General features: G+C 30.9%; 1 pseudogene across 1 annotated transcript; it reads right to left on the minus strand.

Annotated features, from left to right (window-relative positions):
- Nucleotides 1-7251: 7251 nt before the first annotated feature.
- Nucleotides 7252-8702, minus strand: LOC120089854 (acyl-CoA--sterol O-acyltransferase 1 pseudogene; annotated as a pseudogene). Its single transcript, XR_016524305.1, has one exon. The product of XR_016524305.1 is annotated as an acyl-CoA--sterol O-acyltransferase 1 pseudogene (transcript).
- Between the last annotated feature and the right edge of the window lie 11231 nt (nucleotides 8703-19933).

Genomic DNA, 19933 nt, shown 5'->3' on the forward strand with positions numbered 1-19933 from the left:
TTCTTAACAACCAAAATAAAAATAAAATTTTGAGTTAAAGCATAAAATATCACAAAATTTCACAAAATCTCAAAATCAAAATCTCCTCTTAAAACATACCAAAACGATAAATAGTCAAATAAAAAAAGTATTTGACTATTTATCGTACATATAGGTATTCTCGTATTTGTTTTAATTTTTCAATTCTTAGCTTACACCAATTTTCTCAACAACCAAAACATACCAAAACGTTGCAATGCTAAAGGCCCCTCACGAAGCGCCTTGGAGAGCCAATTGGAAGGAGTGCCTCTTCATGCACGTATATCAAATGGAGAGTGATTTAGCGACGCAGGGCAGAATTGTAACGCTTGCCTAGCAGATTATCTCTATGAATGGCGTGGGACAAAAGTATCGTAGCACTTACGCAACACTATGCCTCCCCTTGCTTGATTTCATCATTTTGCTTCCTGTTGCTTGCTAACTACTCCATTTAAGCCAGAATTGCATCTATAACTTCCCGGCGACTTCTTTTGCTCGATAACCTATCTAAGAACTAAAATAAATATTGAATTCCTAAGAACCAACATGATTTAGGTTGATACTTTTTTTATTTGACTATTTATCATTTTGGAATGTTTCAAGAGGAGATTTTGATTTTGGATTTTTGTGAAATTTTATGGTATTTTATGTTTTAACTTAAAATTTGGGGGCCTTTTAAATATAAAAAAATATTTACAAATATTTACAAATACTTTTGGAACTTTTTGCTATAAAGTGTAAATATTTTTAGTTTTTTTTCTATTTATAAGAATTTTCCTTAAAATTTTGGTTTTTATTTTGGTTGTTGAGAAAATTAGTATAAGCTAAGAATTGAAAACTTAAAAGAAATATGAGGGTAGTTATAAGAAAAAAAAAACGAGGATATCTATATTATTTATTTTAAAATGGGTTCTTTTCAAACTTTTTTTTAAAAAAAAAAACTTCAAACAAATTTATCAGTAGAAGTATTTTTTTAAAAAAAATTAAAGTCATTTTTCTCACGAGAAATTAACGGTTTTTGTTCAAATACTAATGGTGGAGATATTTTTGAACTTTTATTAAGTTAAGGATATTTTTGAAACGTTTTGAAAGTTCAAGATAATTTTGAAACAAACCTTTAAAGGTTTTCATCCAAAACTAATGACAATTGTATTTTTTGAATTTTTCTTTTTAAATTTTAAGATATTTTTGAAACTTTTGAAACTTCAAAAATATTTTTGATACAAAAAATAAAATTCATGAGTATTTTTTATAATTTAACCTAAATTAAATGACATAAATTTTGTATTAACGAGAAATTTGATTTTCCCACCTCCCATCACAAGAAAAATAAACCTTTCAAGTATTTTTAAACTAAAGAAAGAAAAACTCCAAAGTAAATTCATGGCAATAATTTTTCAACACGTACATCCACCGACTTAAGTACTTAAAAAAAACCACCGTCTTAATTTTATAAACAAAATATTAAAATTCTAAAAAGAAAAAACGGCTATCCTTTTCGAATTCATTTCCGGAGAAAAAGCCAATGCCAACCCATCCTCATGAATCCATGATGATACAAATCTATCCACTCAAATACTTTTAAATAAACTTTAAATCATAAATTTGATTTTCTAAATAAAGTATGTGTTCAATAGGATTTTTTTTAAATAATATTTTTTTAATAAATAATGACTAAAATAAGGTTGGAAGAAAGTATTCCCAAAAATAGGTATTTAAATCGTGTACCGGATACACGATTACACCTTAATCGTGTACGGGGTACACGAGTTGGCAGTCATGCAAGTTTGATTGAGGAAATCGTGTACCGGGTACACGATTACCCTAAGTCGTGTACCGGGTACATGACTTCCTCGCATTAAAAACTCCACCCGCCCCTTCTTCTTCCTCACTGAAACGACCCCTTCTTCTTCCTCTCCGAGACCGCCACTTCTTCTTCCTCACTGAAACCAACGATTTCTTCCTCTCACCGATTTTTGCTTTCGATTTCTTCTTCTATTTTGCTTTTGACTTTCCAAAATCTCGTTGATTTTCCTCACCGAGGCCTCTATTTCACTCAAATCTTCCAAAATTTTGATTTTGCTCGATTTTCAGTCCTCCATTTGATCCTCACTGAATCCTCCATTGTAGTGGTCGTGTTACTCGATTTTCATACCTTTTTAGCTGTCGATTTTTGCTTGTTTCTGTGGTATATTTCTTTCTCTAGTTGGGCTGATCTGAATTTATATATATGTTTTTGCATGTTTTTGGGCTGAGTTTATTTTAAACTTAGTTTATGTATAGCTATGTATGATTTAGTTTATGTATAGTTTATGTATGATTTAGTTTATGTATGATTTATATATGATTTAGTTTATGTATGTTTTTGGGCTGATCTTATATTTTTTTATTTGTTTAGATTGATTTAAACTTAGAATTCTTATATGTATTTGTTGGGCTGATCTTATATGTATATGTATATTTGTGTTATTTGTTTGTGCTGATTTAAATATATAATTTATAAATCTTAGATTTGGTCTGATTTAAATGTATAATATTTAGATCTTATATGTTCAATTTAGAAATTGGACTTTTTTGGGTTGACATATTAACATATTTTTTTGTCAACTATAATAGTTAAAAAAAACATAATAAATATGTCGATGCGTCCTGAAGATTTAATAATTCTTGAACCTGGAAATGATGGAGATAGTGACATTGACGTTAAAATTGATGAATTATTTGGAAACGACAGTAATGGTGAACATGATCTTGAGTTGGTATCGTCGGAAATGTTCACCCAAATAGACTGGGAAATGACAAATTCAACTTGTGAACTAGGGTCTACTTTGGAAGAAAGGAATGTAGGAGTAGATAATTGTAGTTTATACAAAAAGGAATGTTGTTTAATACCAAAGAAGATTTACAGCTTGCTGTAAAAAAATATTGTGTGACAGAACACTACGAAATTGTTGTAATGGAATTAAATCAGGATCTTTGATATGTTAAATATAAATCATGGAGTGACGACTGTGCTTGGAGGCTACGGACATGTTGGCGCAAAACTCATGGGATGTTCGAAATCAAAAACTTTAAGGAGAACACTCATGTTTGTTTTCAGAATTGACACAGGATCATTCACAACTAGATTCAAATTTCATGAGTATCAAAATTCAAAATTTGGTTAAATCTTATCTTGGAGTACCTGTGGCCCTACTTCAAGAAGCCATTAAAAAACAATATGGCTATAATGTCAATTATAGGCGGGTATGGCAAGCCAAGAGAAAAGCATTAATTGCTGTGTTTGGCGATTGGGAGAAATCATATTCAAAGCTTCCGTATTGGCTGAGTGTTGTTATTCATTACAATCCAGGAACACGAACAGATTGGTTTTTCTTTCCCGTTTGATTACCGTATTATTTCATATGTTCAGGAGGCAGGTTTTCTTGGAGTTACATAGATTGGTTTCATCCAGCTTGATTGGCACATTATTACTGCTCTAGTTGAGCGCTGGAGACCAGAGACCCACACATTTCACCTGCCATGTAGGGAATGTACGATTACGCTGCAGGATGTTGCCGTACAATTTGGGTTACGAGTGGACGGGAAACCACTGACAGGCTCACTACAATATGACTGGAAGAACGTTTGTGAAGAGCTCTTAGGCGTTCTAACAGAGGATCTGAAGGGTTCAAGATTGAGTATCCCTTGGTTGGCGTCCCAGTTTCCCGAATTACCTCCCAATGCCGACGACATCAGCGTACGTAGGTACGCACGAGCATACAATTTATAGCTTATTGGAGGATTTTTATTTGCCGATAAGTCAAATACTCTGGTGCATCTCATGTTCCTCCCATTATTGTCTGATTTCGAGCACGCTGGTACATACTCGTGGGGTAGTGCATGTCTTGCATGGTTGTACAGAGAATTTTTTCTTTCGGGCTTCCAATGCAAGTGTTGGAAATAGCAGGGCCATTGATACTATTACAAGTATGAGCTTATAATCGATTTCCAATTATAGTACCACAAGTCCAACTACAGGTCCCAGATCATCGTCCACCTAGTGTCAGGTATTATTTTATTTATATATTTATTTCGTCACCATTTTATATAAGAATATAAATTAATTGTATTTTTTATAATTTTAGATGGAGTGGTGTATTAGCTGCCTCTGAACAGTTAGCAAATATGTTGCTCATGTACAGAAAAATATTCGACATGCTGACGCACAATCAGGTAGTAGATATGTATATAAATGAATATTTAAAACATTTTATATGTATACTTATTATTTTTTTTGTCAGGTTATTTGAACACCATACACATAGATTTGGTCATCCTTACCTGATTATTGTCGTGATGGTGAACATATCTGGTTGACTGTTAACTCTCTTATATGCTTCCATATAGTAGAGTGGCATCATCCAGATCGTGTGCTGAGATAGTTTGGTATGCGACAAGCGATACCTTCTTTGTCCTATACACTCCTAGCACTACACCAGATCAATTTAAGAGGTAAGCACGATCAAGACTAGCGTCGAATCCATGAGGAATATTTATCCTACTGGAATGGACGATGTGATCATTGTGCACAGGAAGAATTAATAAATGGGCCAGCTGTATCAAACAACTACTTTTACTGGTATAATTCGATCACGAGACGATTTATCTTACCTGACGACGCTTACTATTACTGCATGGTAAGAGATTTAAAATCAGACATTTTCCATATATATGATATGAATATTATTTAATATTTTTTTTATTGTACAGAATAATTTTATCGACGATGTTCAACAATATTCAGTGTAGAACAACTTACTAGAATTGGGTTCAATGTGTCAGCAAACATTGGTCAACGTAGAAGGTATTATTCAACAAACAAAACGACTCAATGTTGCTGACACCGATCGAAGACGTATTCGTCGTAGACGACAGCGACAATGGGGTGAACCTAATTTAGAGGGACACGAAGACAACCCCCATAAGGAGTAAGGGCCAGGGGGTCGTTTTTAAATCCCACATCATATCATTTTCAAATTGTAAATTAAAGAACTAATTGTAAATATTCTTTAATATCATGGTATTTTTTTTTAATATAAGTGCAAGATGTTTTCATTGTAGATTAAATATATAATTAAGTTTAATAATGAAAGAATTAAGTTTAATAATTAAGTTTAACAATTAAAAAAACAATTATAAGCAATAATGAAGGAATTAAGTTTAACAATTAACTTTTAAAAAAAAATTATAAGTGAATTGTGTACTGGATACACGAGTTCGCTTGACCAGTCAACCAGCCAGCTGACGTGGTCAGCTGATTGGATTAAATGGTACTCGTGTATTGGGTACACGAGTATGCCACATGGCAATCGTGTACCACTCACTAGTTTTTTCAATACTTTCCCAAGACACCTATTTTTAGAAATTGTTTCCCTCCAACCCTATTTTTGTCATTATTTATTAAAAAAAAATTCGTTCAAAAATATATTATTTTACAACAACGATAAAAGTTAAAAAAAAAAAGAAAAATCAATTCATCGGCCTTTAAAAGAGTGGCTAGTGTCTTATCTTATGATTTTTGCTCATATTGTCATGTCTAATAAATTTCTAAAATTATAAATTGTATAATTAATAGGTTTTGGATTTATGATATATTTTTATAATTATTTAATATTAGACATTTAAAAGAAAAAAGTCTGCATTAGATGCAATTTAAAATGTCTCGAATTTATGAGGCATTAATAAAGTTTAAAAACCAAATAACTCACCAAGTTTATAGACGCTCTAAAGACCTACGAATAGAGGGGTAGGTTAGATATCAACCTTGAAAAGCACTCAATTTATGATATATTTTCAAAGTTTAGAGGGCAATCAATAAGTTAAGAAACCTATTCGTTACTTTATAAAATCTAAAACGTATTAAACATGATATCAAATGAATTAAATTTGTTAGTGATAATTTGAACATATTTTACAAAATTATCGATAAAAATATCGATAAAAATATCGATATTTTTGAAAAAATTTAATAAAAACTATTTAAACAGATAAATAAACATTTTTTTTTCTTTTTCAACGAATTAAAATGTTTATTATTTATAGGACTGGTTTCATCTATGGCAAAATGGGCCAACTTTACAAAAATAACAAAAAATTTCCTCAGGCCATGCAAAAGGTTCAAAACACCCTTGAAGCCAACACTTCCAACACCCACTGACGACAATCTTCCGTTCCAACTCTTCCACTCAACCCAACTTGCCTCGAACACGTGCACCCGAGCTGAAAGAAATGTGTGACTCGTCTCCTTCGTTTGACTATCACTGATTTCTGTTCCAACTTTTCTTCTTCCGATTTCTTCCTTCGTCTCACTATCACTGATTTCCGTTCCAACTCTTCTTCTTCCGATTTCTATTTTGAGTGAAGAAATTTTATCACTGTCTATCATGGATAAACAATGATAGTTTTCTATTGTTGTCTATCATTGATAGATAGCGATAGACACAACCACTGTCCATCGATGATAGACATCAACATTTAGTCTTTTTTTGTTTGTCACTAATAAATTTCAGAAAATCAGAAAATTTTGCATAATCCAAATTCGATGATTGAAGAAGAAGCAAATCAAAATAATTTGGTTACAAGAAATTATTAGACTCTCCTCTTCTTGGTGGGTTGTTGATTTCCTCGCTCGATGGCCTTGTAGAAAAAGGAAAAAGGAAAAAGATAAGTTGTGATCAGGAAAATAAGAAAAGAAGATTAAAGGGTAGAAGATGCAATTATAAGTATTCCTTCCAAAATCAGAGATGAACGTGGTTGTTACAATCAATTTAATGAAGTAGCAATTAGTATAAAGCTGAGCAATGTTTAATGTATGTTGCATTGAAAAAAAAAAGGCGATGGTTCTTTTTCCTTATGTTATATCCCTCCTCCAATAGTGCTAAAATAATATGTAGGCAGAAAAGGAAGGATAGAAAAAGGGCAGTTTCAAAATGTTAAAAAAATCAAAACATAATCCATTTTGAAAAATCTTCTTCATGTTTGCTACTTTTTAAAATATTTTGAGCGATTTGCGATTTAAGATCGCACATCAAGGACATTTATTATCTTTTTTTTTTAGGTTTCATATTTTTTTTAATGATATGGTTAAAATACCAATTAATCATTCATGTCGATATCAAACTTATAGAACTTTAAAAATATTGAAAGGTAATTAGAAAATATAGATGATTTGATCACCCACCTTGATCATTATTGGACTAAACTTATAATTTGAGCTAATTTTATTTGTATTGCAGTGAAAGGAACTTGAACGGTGTAATCAAATCGACCGTAATACTCTTAACAAACGCGCCTATTGCCGCGTACTCTTCAAACATTCTAACGTCCATTTTAGCCCTCAAACACTGTGGGAAAAAAAGCCAACAACCCGTTCCCATCACAAACCCGATCGTTAAAGGTATCGATACAACTTGCGGCGGCCGGAACCTCCCACCGGCAGCTAACTTTACCGCCATCTCCGTCACCAGACAAACTCCATGTACCAGAAAGAAGCAAGTCACCTCCCAAGTCGGCGCCAATCTTCCTATGTAGAAGTAGATCAGTTCGTGCATAAGACCGGAGACTACAAATGTCGCCATCACCGCCAACATCGTCGCCGGTTTCCTTCCGATGACGCCGATGGTTAGCTTCCGGCAGGGATCGTAAACGGTGAGGCGGAGGATTCTAGATGTCATTAGATTCCATCGCCGCCCCCAAAAATCCTGTAACGAATCAGAGAGATAGGGCTCGTTGAAATAGGGTAATAACTCGACTCCGAGCACTGCCTTGGCTACGGCAGCGGTACTGCCGATGAGAAATTCGAGGAAGAAGTAAATTAGGAGGCAGTAAAAAAGTAGAGCTGCGTTTGGATGGAAGTGATTTTTGAAATTGATGGCGACCTTTGTGAGGATTAGGAACGCTAATTTCGCGCTGTAGCTGAAAGGGAGAACGAGTTTGGGATTGGAGTGGTTTGGCGGTGATTGGTGGTCGGGGATTTCGATTGGGAGGGAGCCGACGGCGAGGAAGCGGGGGAGGGAGGAGGAGGTGGCGGCGGAGGATAGAGGGCCTTTGCCGAAGGCAAAGAGGAGGAGCTTGAAACTGCCAAGCCAACCGATGAAGAAGCCAATGGGGCCTTGAAAATGGATGGTTTGGAATTGGAGAGGAATGTAGAGGAAGAGGAAGAAGAAGGGGAGGATTAAGAGGAATTTGAGGAAGCCATTTGGGATTGAGTTTCTGATGGTGAAACAGAAACAGAGAGATGAAGAAACTAAGAATAGAGTTTGAAGGAGGCTATGAATCTCGGCCGCCATTACTAGAGAAAAGAGTTCAGAAATGGAGGAAGCTATAAGGTTTGTGTTCTTTCTTCTTCCTTCTTGCAACTTTCGTTGTTTTCCCTCTTTTAAGGCAGGTTGTTTTCTTTAGTAGAATGGAATCTTCTAATACTTTGTCAAACTATATTTATTAAGTCAATTGAACTTTACTCGCTTTTTAGATCAATTGTGCTATATACACTTTGTTCTTTTTAAGGCAGGTTGTTGGCAGGTTGTTGTAGAAGATATGAAAGGAAATTTTGGTATTGAAGTGTGAAGGAGATGTCTTTATAAATATTTATTTATCATTATATTACAAATTAGTCCTTGTTTTTCTTTGGTCTTTGGAAAATAAAAAAATGGGCTTTATTGGGATCAAGGGAATTGACCCAAAAAATATTTATTCAAAGAAAACGGAGGGCAGGTTTTATGGCGAAGGAATGGAGAACTTTTCAAGATAATCATGTTAGAGATGTTACAATTTTGCAAAGAAGATGAATATGTTTTACGTCAAAATGAGTTTAGCTTGTTCCCTCACTTCATAGTTGTACTAATAAAAGATATACCATATTACATGTTAAGATTACTGCTATAAGATCTTAGGACAAGAGTAAATTTTTATGGATTGAACTTTGAGTACGGATTAATATGATTATAAGTCGACTAATAAATGTATTGTACTTTGATTAAAAATTATTAGGAGTTTAATCTAAATAATAAAAATTAAGGGCATGTGGCTATTTGATGCTTGGGAGACTTTAATGGACATGGAACAATTGTAGTACCATCCTCATATTGTAAAAGATTATTGCCCAAAAGAAAAGATTCGGCTATTAGCGTTTTTATTTTTTTTACTTTTATTTTCATTCCCACATTCTTTGCTAATTTGAAGGGAATAGATTAAGGGGAGGCAAGTTGCTATATGAAGATTCTAGTACACGTGTTAATTAAGACACTAAAATAATTAAAAGTTTAGGGAAAATATCAAATTATATCTCTAAATTTTAGAGGTTGTATTATTTATAACCCTAAATGAATAATTTTGTGTCAATTTAATCATTAATTTTTTTTGTAAGTGTATTAACTTACCTTCTCTTTCAGATTTCGAAGATTATTATGTGAAATTTATAATTGTTTCAATTAAACTCCTATATGTGAATCAATTTAGATTCGTTATTAAAATTATCATTGAAAATTGACAATGGATCAATTCTTACACGTGTAAAGTTCTTCATATGTCGAATTAATAAAATAGACGATAAAATGTACGAATGATTTTCTAAGGAGATTCTAATCGAGATTCCAAATTAATCCACTAATGAAAGTTTAGGATTTTAATTGATAAAATTACAAGTCTCATATGGTATTTATCGAAATGAACATGATAGATGGTGTAATTATGAAAGTTTGAGTTTATAATTGATTCAATTATTATCTCGGGATTTTAAATGATAAAATTTCAAAATTTAAAGGTACACAAATTGATATTTTTCCACAAAAGAATTAATTTCTATGGAGTTATGTGTTAGGATTTTAGATTAGGATCCGACTCTTAAATATGATTTTAGTAAAAGGCATATTCTTAAGGATGATAGTCTTTGTTATCTTAACAAGTGAATATTTGATTTAAATGTCAACTCTATTTTGACGTTGGGAATGGTTTCACTTATTTATTTATTTATTTTTTTATTGCAAGTTAATTGTTGAGTTCATAGGTCGGACTCAACCCAAGTTTAGTCGAAGCCATATACCAAAAAGAGAGAGAATCTTTTCGACTCATGCCTTGAGATCAAGTAGAACATCGATTACCTAAAGACAACATGACTTATACTGAGCCGGTTGAAAATGGTCTAAGGTGCGTATCTGCCAAGGAAACTTGTTTCCTTTAACTTCTTATTTAGAATGAGATAAATATATATAAAATAAATAAATAGGAAAAATATACCGATCATATATGGAAATATATTTACTCTCCTCAAGTTGGACCATGGGGATCACAAATGTCAACTTGTAAAGAAGCATATTGAGGTAGATTGTCACTATATTCACGATGATGTTCAAGATGACACCATTGCTACATGTCATGTTTCTACTAATTAGCAACTTGCGGATATCTTTACGAAGGCATTAGGGCAACAACAATTTCTTTATCTTCTTCATAAGTTGAGCATTTGTGATCCCATGTTCCAACTTGAGGGAAGGTATTAGGAAATATATTTTCGTTCATGATTCGTATACTTTCCTATTTATTTATTTTGATATGTATTTTGTATCTATATTCATCTTATTCTAAATAAAACGTAAGGAAACAACTTTCCTTTGCAATATATTCTCTCTTATTAATTCCAAATGACTTCATTATACACCTCTGACACACATGCTGGGGAGAAACTTATAAACTAATAAGGTATGCAATGTATTCTAAGCTCAAACTAAGTATTAATTTAATATCTAAGTGTGTTCGGTATAATATCACAAGATCATAATTTTTAAATAAACTAAGCTTTTAAATGGATCATACGACTATGTGGACGTGTACTTGCTAGACTAGGTTCACGCATAAACTATTTCTATGTTTTGTATTGATTAAAATTGTGTGATTAAAATCATATAAAATTTATAAAATAAGGATAACATATTTTAGTAATGGAGTCAGATCTAGAATAAATACTATTATGTAAATATAAACATTAAAAAAATTTGAGTGAGATAAATGTCATGTACTTGTAGTATCAACCTCGAATCTAAAGTTAAAAGTAGTTTTAAAAGATGGATTATTTTTCATGGGTTAAATAATACAAAATACTCCTAGACTGTAGAGTAAATTTTATTATGTATCTAAACATTGTAAAGTTGAACTTTACTCCTGAATTTCAAATTTTTGTTTCAAAAAATACACTTTAAGAGTTTTTTTTTTCGATTAAAAGATGAAAATTAACATGAAGATAGAGTACAAAAATATAAAAGCATATATGACATCATATATAATATTATTTACACGTAAATTGATATAATAATTGATGTGCAAAGTTTGATTATGTGAATGATTTTAACGATATCGCGATAAAATAAATGATATTGACGATGTTATTCTTCTATATAGTTGTCAATTAGATATCACACTAATTTACATCTTTTAGTTTCATAAAAATATATTATTTCTCAAAATAATTTAAAACTTCAAAAGAACTATTTGAAAAAGAAAAATCAAAGTAAAATTGATACAACATAACCCATAGTTTGGGAATTTTGTGTAAATTAACCTATTTCATTTTTTAAGACGATTTTCAAATATAAGAAAATGAGTCAATTTATTTATAAATATAACAAAATATCATTATCTATCAGTGATAAATAATGATCGATACTATGATACTGATAGATATCTCTCAATATCTATCATTGATAAACAATGATATTTTGTTATATTTAAAAATATTTTCAAGAATTTTATTTAAAATAATTATCATTTTTATTATGATTATATAAAGTTTATATCATAAACCTTGTCCTTATTAGGTCACCTCTTTAATGCTTTCAATTTCTTGCCATGCATAAAATCCTCTTAACAAAATTCCACCACTAAGCCAGCTTTTACCTTTTGAAACTCCCAAAAATGACATCACATTCTAACAAACTTCCATAAATATGGAAGGTCTTATTTATTTATTTATTTAAACAATAATCAATATTACAATTTTCAAGGTAGAAAAATGGAATTGGAATGAAATATATTCCATATGATAGGACATTGTGGTGTGGCATTTGTCAATTTGATTATTTTCTTATACTATAAATTTGTTCATTTATCCAACATCTTGACTTGTAATTGGAATAGGTTTGAAAAGTCAGGATATTAACATTTTTTATGTCAAAATTTAGCGAAGAGAAGTTTTAGTTGATAATTTGAGAAAAAGATAAATCTAGAAAAGAAAAGAAAAATAGTAAGAGAGAGATAAAATCATATCAAAGAAGTTAAGAGTTGGAATTCAAAACTGAGTGAAGAAGCTTAAAGAAGATTTATGAACAATAAAACTAATATAATTCATAAATAAAAAGAAATTAAGAGAGATTAAGTAGAAAACCATCGATTCACTTAAGATTAACAAGTTAACAATGACCAACTATGAACACAATAAATGGTTAATTACTGTATAATTTAGTTCTTAACCGTTAGAACTTTAACATTACTTCATATGAGGTTATGTTGATGTATTCTTTGTTTAGTTAATCTTCTCATAAGTTGTCTAATTGTTTTTTTAAATAAAATTTTATCGTAGGTTGATAAATATATCTCAGGTTTAAAATTGTATTAAAAGTACTAGTTATGATTTTGTTTTAATTCTTAAAAGCAACATTTAATTTTAAAATGAAGGTGACATTTTAAAAAAGTTGAGCTTAAACCCAATAAAATATAATGAATTGGCTCCAAATATTAGTGCATCATAGATCATACATTTATGATCTTAGCTATCAAATCAAGATAAATGTCTTAATGGGTTGGATTAAACCCAAATCAAGTGAAACAATAAAAAGTATTAGCTAATAAAAAACAATAGTTTTAAATGATACATCTCCTTCACTTCTTAACTTGTCATCAAGTACAAACTTGATTGAAGAATTTTGCTATGTTTTAGGGTGAAATTAGAACTTTAGGGAAATTTTTAATTCCGAACTTATCAATTTAAACTCTTAACTAATAATTGTATCCATTAAAATTTTGAAGTTTCTTAATGGATCAATTAACACACCCTCCTTCAAATTTGGTTAAAATAATATTATGTAAAACATAAAATTGGTTCAAATTAAACGTTTAAATTTTTATAAACTTGAATCAATTTAGACCTTTTATTAAGATTACATTTGAAATTCGTTCAATCCAAACGAATCATTCCTCTTATATTTGAATATCGTATTCATTAAATTATTTATATATATATATATATAAATAAGGTGTTTGCTATCATAATCTTTGGGCTTTGTTATAGCCCATGAGTTTTCACTCTAATGATATAGCTTACTCATGGGATTTTAGGATGTAATTCTCTCTTCTGGGCTGAGTGTGAAAGAGAGTTCATATCAAGGAGTTTGTATTGAATATATTCATACAAGGTTCTGTATACGCTCTATTTTCCTTCTCTATACTAAATGAAGTAACAATGGTGTTGATGTTTCAATGGTAGATGTACATTCCTCATTAAGATTGAACTACTGTAATTCTCTCACTTGTTGCTCTCTTCCCTCCTCTTTCTATAATATATAGTTCTTGTTTTTCGATTTATTACAATTTAGACTCGATTTTCAATAATTGTTCATCCATTTGTTTATAGCAATAAATCAATTATTTAGGCTCCCTTTAGTAACCATTTCATACTTTTTTTAAAAAATAAATTAAGTCTATTTTCTCTCTATTTTTTTTACAATAATTGGCATGTTTTTTAAAGGTAAGAGTTTAATTTTTAGCCAAATTTAAAAAACAAAAACAAATTTTCTAGGTCCCGTTTGATAACCATTTTGTTTTTTAAAATTAAGCTTATTTCATATACATTTCTTACAATAATTTGTATCTTTTTAAGTATAATGCTTGAATTCTTAGCCAAATCTAAAAAACAAAAACAACTTTTTGAAAGCTACTTTTTTTACTTCTCAAAATTTGACTTGGTTTTTTAAATCATTGGTGAGAAGTAGATAACAAAGGAAGAAATTTGGAGGTGAAAGTAGCGTTCATAGGCTTAAAATTTCAGGAAAAAAATGGTTACAAAACGAGACATTCACTATAAAAAATTGACTTAGTTTTTAAAATACCGGTAAAGAGTTTATAACAAAGCATAAAATTTAGAGGAAAAATGGGTATTTGCAAAAACAAAAAGTAAAAAACAAATAAAAATATATCCTTATATTATAAGTATTATAATGTGTTAGATAGATGCCCAAGCCTAGTATCAAAAGCTAAGTGTCTTCATTCCTTACCACATGTGTTGGCCATATGTCATACAACAACCTATGCTTGGTGTCCAAATGTACCTCATTCTACTTCACAAAATCCCTACAAATAAGCGAGCATTTGTGAATTTTAAAGGACATACATATATTGGGCAAAATCCATGAATTTTGGAGAAAATGGAGAATCTTGAGAAATTTCTTATGTCATATTTTGTTATTATTTATTTTATATATTATATTATATTTATTTTAATATTATATTTTATTGGTATCCGTATTCCCGTTGTGCTCCTCAATTTTACAACACATTATCAGTTTGAGCTTCCATCGTTTCCCCCGAAGGTAGGTCGGGCTTTTTCTCTCTCTTTATTATAGTTAATAAATTTAATGTTATTTTGCATCTTTATATCTATTAAAATTGTAATATAAGTACAATATTTTATAATAGTATTGCCATGATGAATCTCACAAAATTAGAATTTTTTTCCCTTGATATTAATGACAATAATTATTTGTCATGGGTCCTTGATGCTGAAATCCACATAGATGCTATGAACTTAGGGGAAACAATTAAAGAATGAAATACAACATCTAGTTAGGACAAAACAAAAGTTATGATTTTCCTTCGTTATCATCTTCACGAGAGATTAAAAATGGAGTATCTTCAATAAAAGATCCTCATATTTTGTGAAAATTTTTGAAAGAGAGGTATGATCATAAAAAAATAGTTATTCTTCCTTGAGCTCGTTACGAGTGGATGCACTTGAGGCTACAAGATTTCATATCAGTAAGTGATTACAACTTTGGATTATTTAAAATCACTTCGAAATTGTTATTATGCGGAGAGAAAATTACTGACGTTGATATGTTAGAGAAAATATTTTCTATATTTCATGTCTCGAATATGCTCATGCAATAGTAATATCGAGAGAAATGTTTTAAACAATATTCTGAACGAATTTCATGTCTTCTCGTGGCCGAACAAAATTATGAGTTATTGATGAAAATCAAGAATCTCGACTAACCGAAACGATACCATTCCCTAAAGTAAATGCTATGAATTTTAATAATAATCTCGAGGTCGTGACCGTGGCAGAAGAAGAAATAATTATTATTTTCGAGGTGGTCGTTCTAATCATTCAAAATTTAAAAGAACCACACAAAATGATGATCACAAAGGAAAAGCTCCACAAGAAAAGAGTTCAAAAAGTGTTGAAAATAAATGTTTCTAATGTAGAATGACCGGGCATCGGTTATGTACCTGTTGTATGTCAAAACACTTAGTCAATTTCTATCAAACCCCCCTAAAGGAAAAAAAGAGAAAAATGTGGAAGTAAATTTTGCATACCATGATAATGACATATTTGATCCATCTCATATGACAAATTTGGATGTGGCGGATTTCTTTGAATCTCCTAAAGAGAAGATCGACACAGTTGATGGAACATCAATTGTTTCTTTTGATTTTGAAAATATCTAGACTCAATGTTGTTGTTGTTTTTTTTATCCATTTTTATATTTTTTTTTCTCTTAGTAAATGTTAAATTTTGAATACTCAAGTGTTTTCTTATTGTAATTATTTTCTTTTGATGAAGAAATATGAATTATTTTCATATGTTGGGTGATTAAAAAATGAGTGAAGAAGATATATGTTTGGCAGACAATGCAACTACGCACACAATACTTACAAGTAGATAATATGGAGTATCTATATATCATATATAATGTTTCATATGAAAAACCGTATACTGGAAGAGTTACCTGTTTTATCTTCTAGATTATATTATATTCATATACGAGTAATTGAAACATATGCAACAATGAACCTGAAGTTCATGAATCCAGATATATTTGCTATTTGGCATGACAAATTAAGTCATCCAGGGTCTATAATGATGAGAAAGATTATTGAGAATTCAAATAGACACCCATTAAAGAGCCAAAAGATTCTTCAATCTAATGAGTTATCATGTGATGCTTGCTCTCAAAGAAAATTAATAATTATGCCATCACTAGCCAAAGTGGGAATTGAACCTCATGCATTTTTAGAACGAATTCATGGTGATATATGTGGACCTATTAATCCACCAAGTGGACCATTTAGATATATTTTTTGGTATTAATAGACGCATCCAGCAAATGCTCACACATGTTCTTATTATCAAGTCAAAATCATGCATTTACAAGATTACTTGCTCAAATGATTAAGTTAAGAGCATAATTTTCTGATTATACAATTAAGACCATTCGTCTTGATAATGCTGGTAATTTTATATCCCAAGTTTTTTATAACTATTGTATGTCAATTGAGATAACCGTTAAACATCCTATAGCTCATGTTCATACACAAAATGGTTTAGCAGAATCATTCATAAAACGTTTGCAGTTAATTGTTAGACCATTGCTTATGAGAGCTAAACTTCTATGGGACATGTTATTTTGCATGCAACGTCACTTGTATGCATTAGGCCAGTAGCCTATCATAAGTACCCACCATTACAATTAGCTTATGGCCATGAGCCAAATATTTTCCATTTGAGAATTTTTGGATGTGTAGTATTGAAGGAAAACCAGTGACGATTTTTGTTCGGAAGCAGAGATCGATCCTATTTTTAGTTTTCACAGAGTTTAGAAATTACATAATAAAAGTCAGAGAGATTATGCATTATATTTAAAATTTACAACATGCATTTGAGGGAAGAAATAGGAAAGATGAAATTATCCTTGAAAAACACATCTTCATGCTTCCCTCGATCTAGATCATGATCTCTTCTCTGATCAGGACACCACCACAAGTGAAACCTTTTGTATACTCCTTGGGATTGAGAAAACGCAAGAGTGGTGGGCTCTGCCTTAGATTTGGAAGAGGGAAGAAGAGGATGAGAGGGAGAGAAGAAGATTTCACATAGAGAACTCTTCTCTATAATTTTCTTGGAAGAGGGAAATAAACTAATTGTGAGAACTACTCTCACGTAACCCTCAAACTCATCAGGTGATGGAGAGGAAAAGTAGGGAGGGAGTTATTAATAACTCTCTCATTTAATTTAATTCAAAATTTAAATTAAATAATTTATAAATATAATAACTAACTTATATATATATATATATATATATATATATATATATCAAATATAACATATAACCTATAGTTTTTATATTGTATCAAATATAATATAACTTGTAGTTTGTATTTTCTCTCAATATTGCATGACATATAATATAAATCGTATTTATATTAAATTTAATTATATGAATCTCATCTATATAATTAATATTTGAACCATATTCAAATATTTAATTCCTCTCAACATAAATCATATTTATATTAAATTTAATTATGTGAATCTCATTCATATAATTAATATTTGAATCATATTCAAATTCCTCTCAAAATACTTTATACTATAATGTATCAAATACATTATATTAATTATATTACATATATAATTAATTTAATTAATTATATCACATATATAATTAATTCTCTCAATTAATTTGAATACTTTAAATTAATAAAAAAATTAATTCTCAATTAAATCTCTGTTGAACTACAGGAGGGACCTTATGGGCCTGTAGATTGAAGCTCCAATGGTACTTGGATAATTAATTGAACTTTTTAATTAAATTACTCAACATCCATTAACTATCGATGACTCTATTAAAGACCGACAACTGCACTCTTCGTACTACATATATATTTCTGTGTCCATTGGATATAACCAGTCTATAGTGCGATGACCTTCACAAATTGCTCGTAAGTACAACTAGCCCAAAATTACCATTTTGCCCCTGTAGTTACATCTAACTCCTTAAGTACCACTGATTCTTCTAATGAAAAATAAGTTATAGTCCAACTATGACCAAGTTCTTCTCGGGGCAAGAGAGGGTGTGGTTACATTGTTCAAACCCCGAAATCAGTCCTTAAGAGAGCAATTTATCTACTTACCACGACATTAGGGAATGGGTGATTACGTTTTGTGTAGCTGTGTTCTCAGTTCCCCAATCAAACGAATCCCAAAAATGGTACACTTATTGAGTTGGTAATCTGGCTACTCTCATCCATACAAATCAAAAGAACGCCTTCATGAGCAGAAATTCACAACTCACTTAGGATTCAGGTCATGTCACTTATGGTCATCCTGGTCAAATGTAAGTCTCTATTATCAACAGTGTTATATAATGAGACTAACCCTTTCGTGGTCCGATCTTATACAAACCATTTGTATAGGATACCCCTGGGCACATGTCTCTACATGAATGATTAGGATCAAATCATTTGTAGCACTTTACAACACTTGTAACATCTACAAAGCGGACCGTATCCGTAGGGTCACCAGGATAAGGTCCTAGCCTTATCCATCTACTATAGATTGTTTAGGATATTATTTAAACAAGATCCATCTGTTTGTCTCTACATACTTGTTTAAATTAGAAAAAATAACTTAGGATCTTTAGTTTATTGGATTGAGTGTATGCTCATAAAATAATAATTATTTTATTAATAACAATTTGTTTATATAATGTTTATAAACTATGAGAATACAAGAGATTTAGGATACCAATCCCAAAAGTATATGTTTCAATTGCTCCACCACAACGTACTAAGGTGGGTTCTCAAAGGAGATTTAGGAATATATGTTGAAGGTGGTTCTCCATTAATTATTAAATATCTTGAAACCCTGACGGGTGATGTATTTACTGCACGATTTACTAATTGTCATTTTAATGAGACAAATTTTCCAATATTAGGGGGAGGAATTAAGAAGTTGTAAAAAGTAGTTACATGGAATACATCGTTATTGTCTCGTTGAGATCCTCGTACATATCAATTTGAACTTGAAGTTCAGAAGATAATTCATTTGCAAAATTTAGCAAATCGGTTACTAGATGCATTTATAAATGCAAAGAAAGTAACTAAATCACATATACCAATTGCAAATATTCCATCGAAAATTGATATCCCAACACAGCAAGTTGTCACTAATGAGTCTGGAACACACCAGAAGTATGGTAGACCAGTGGGTTCCGAAGATAAAAATCATCGAAAAAGAAAAATAATTAATAGTAAAAAAGACTTGGTTGAGATTGTAAATACTCTTGAAGAAATCTTTGACGTGACTAGTGAGGAAGGTGAAATACCTAAAGATAATAATGAGATTTCAATAAACTATGTTATGATAGGAAAAAGATGGAACTGAACTAATGTTGTTACATGTGTATAATGTTGCTCTTGATACTATACCTGAAAATGAGGATCTCGAACCAAAATCTGTTGTAGAATGTCGGCATAGAAAAGATTGGCTTCAGTGGAACGAAGCAATCGAGGTCACAAGATATAAAGCAAGATTAGTTGCAAAAGGTTTTTCACAAAGACCTAGTATTGATTTTGAGGAGATGTATTCTCTGGCAGTGGATGCAATTACACAAAGATATTTAATTGGCCTGTCTATGTATGAAGTTTGGACATGCATCTTATGGATGTAGTCACGACATATTTATATGAATCTCTTGATAAATGATATTTATATAAGAATCTGATAGCGAAAATTTTGGTGTCGCCCCCAAAACCTTGCTACACAAATAATATTTATAAATCACCGAACGAATTACTTATACTAACTGGTAATACAAGCGACAAGTCC

This window comes from Benincasa hispida, chromosome 11, assembly GCF_027475165.1.
Source record: "Benincasa hispida cultivar pf3 chromosome 11, pf3_genome.v1.1, whole genome shotgun sequence".
NCBI classification, from domain to species: Eukaryota; Viridiplantae; Streptophyta; class Magnoliopsida; order Cucurbitales; family Cucurbitaceae; genus Benincasa; species Benincasa hispida.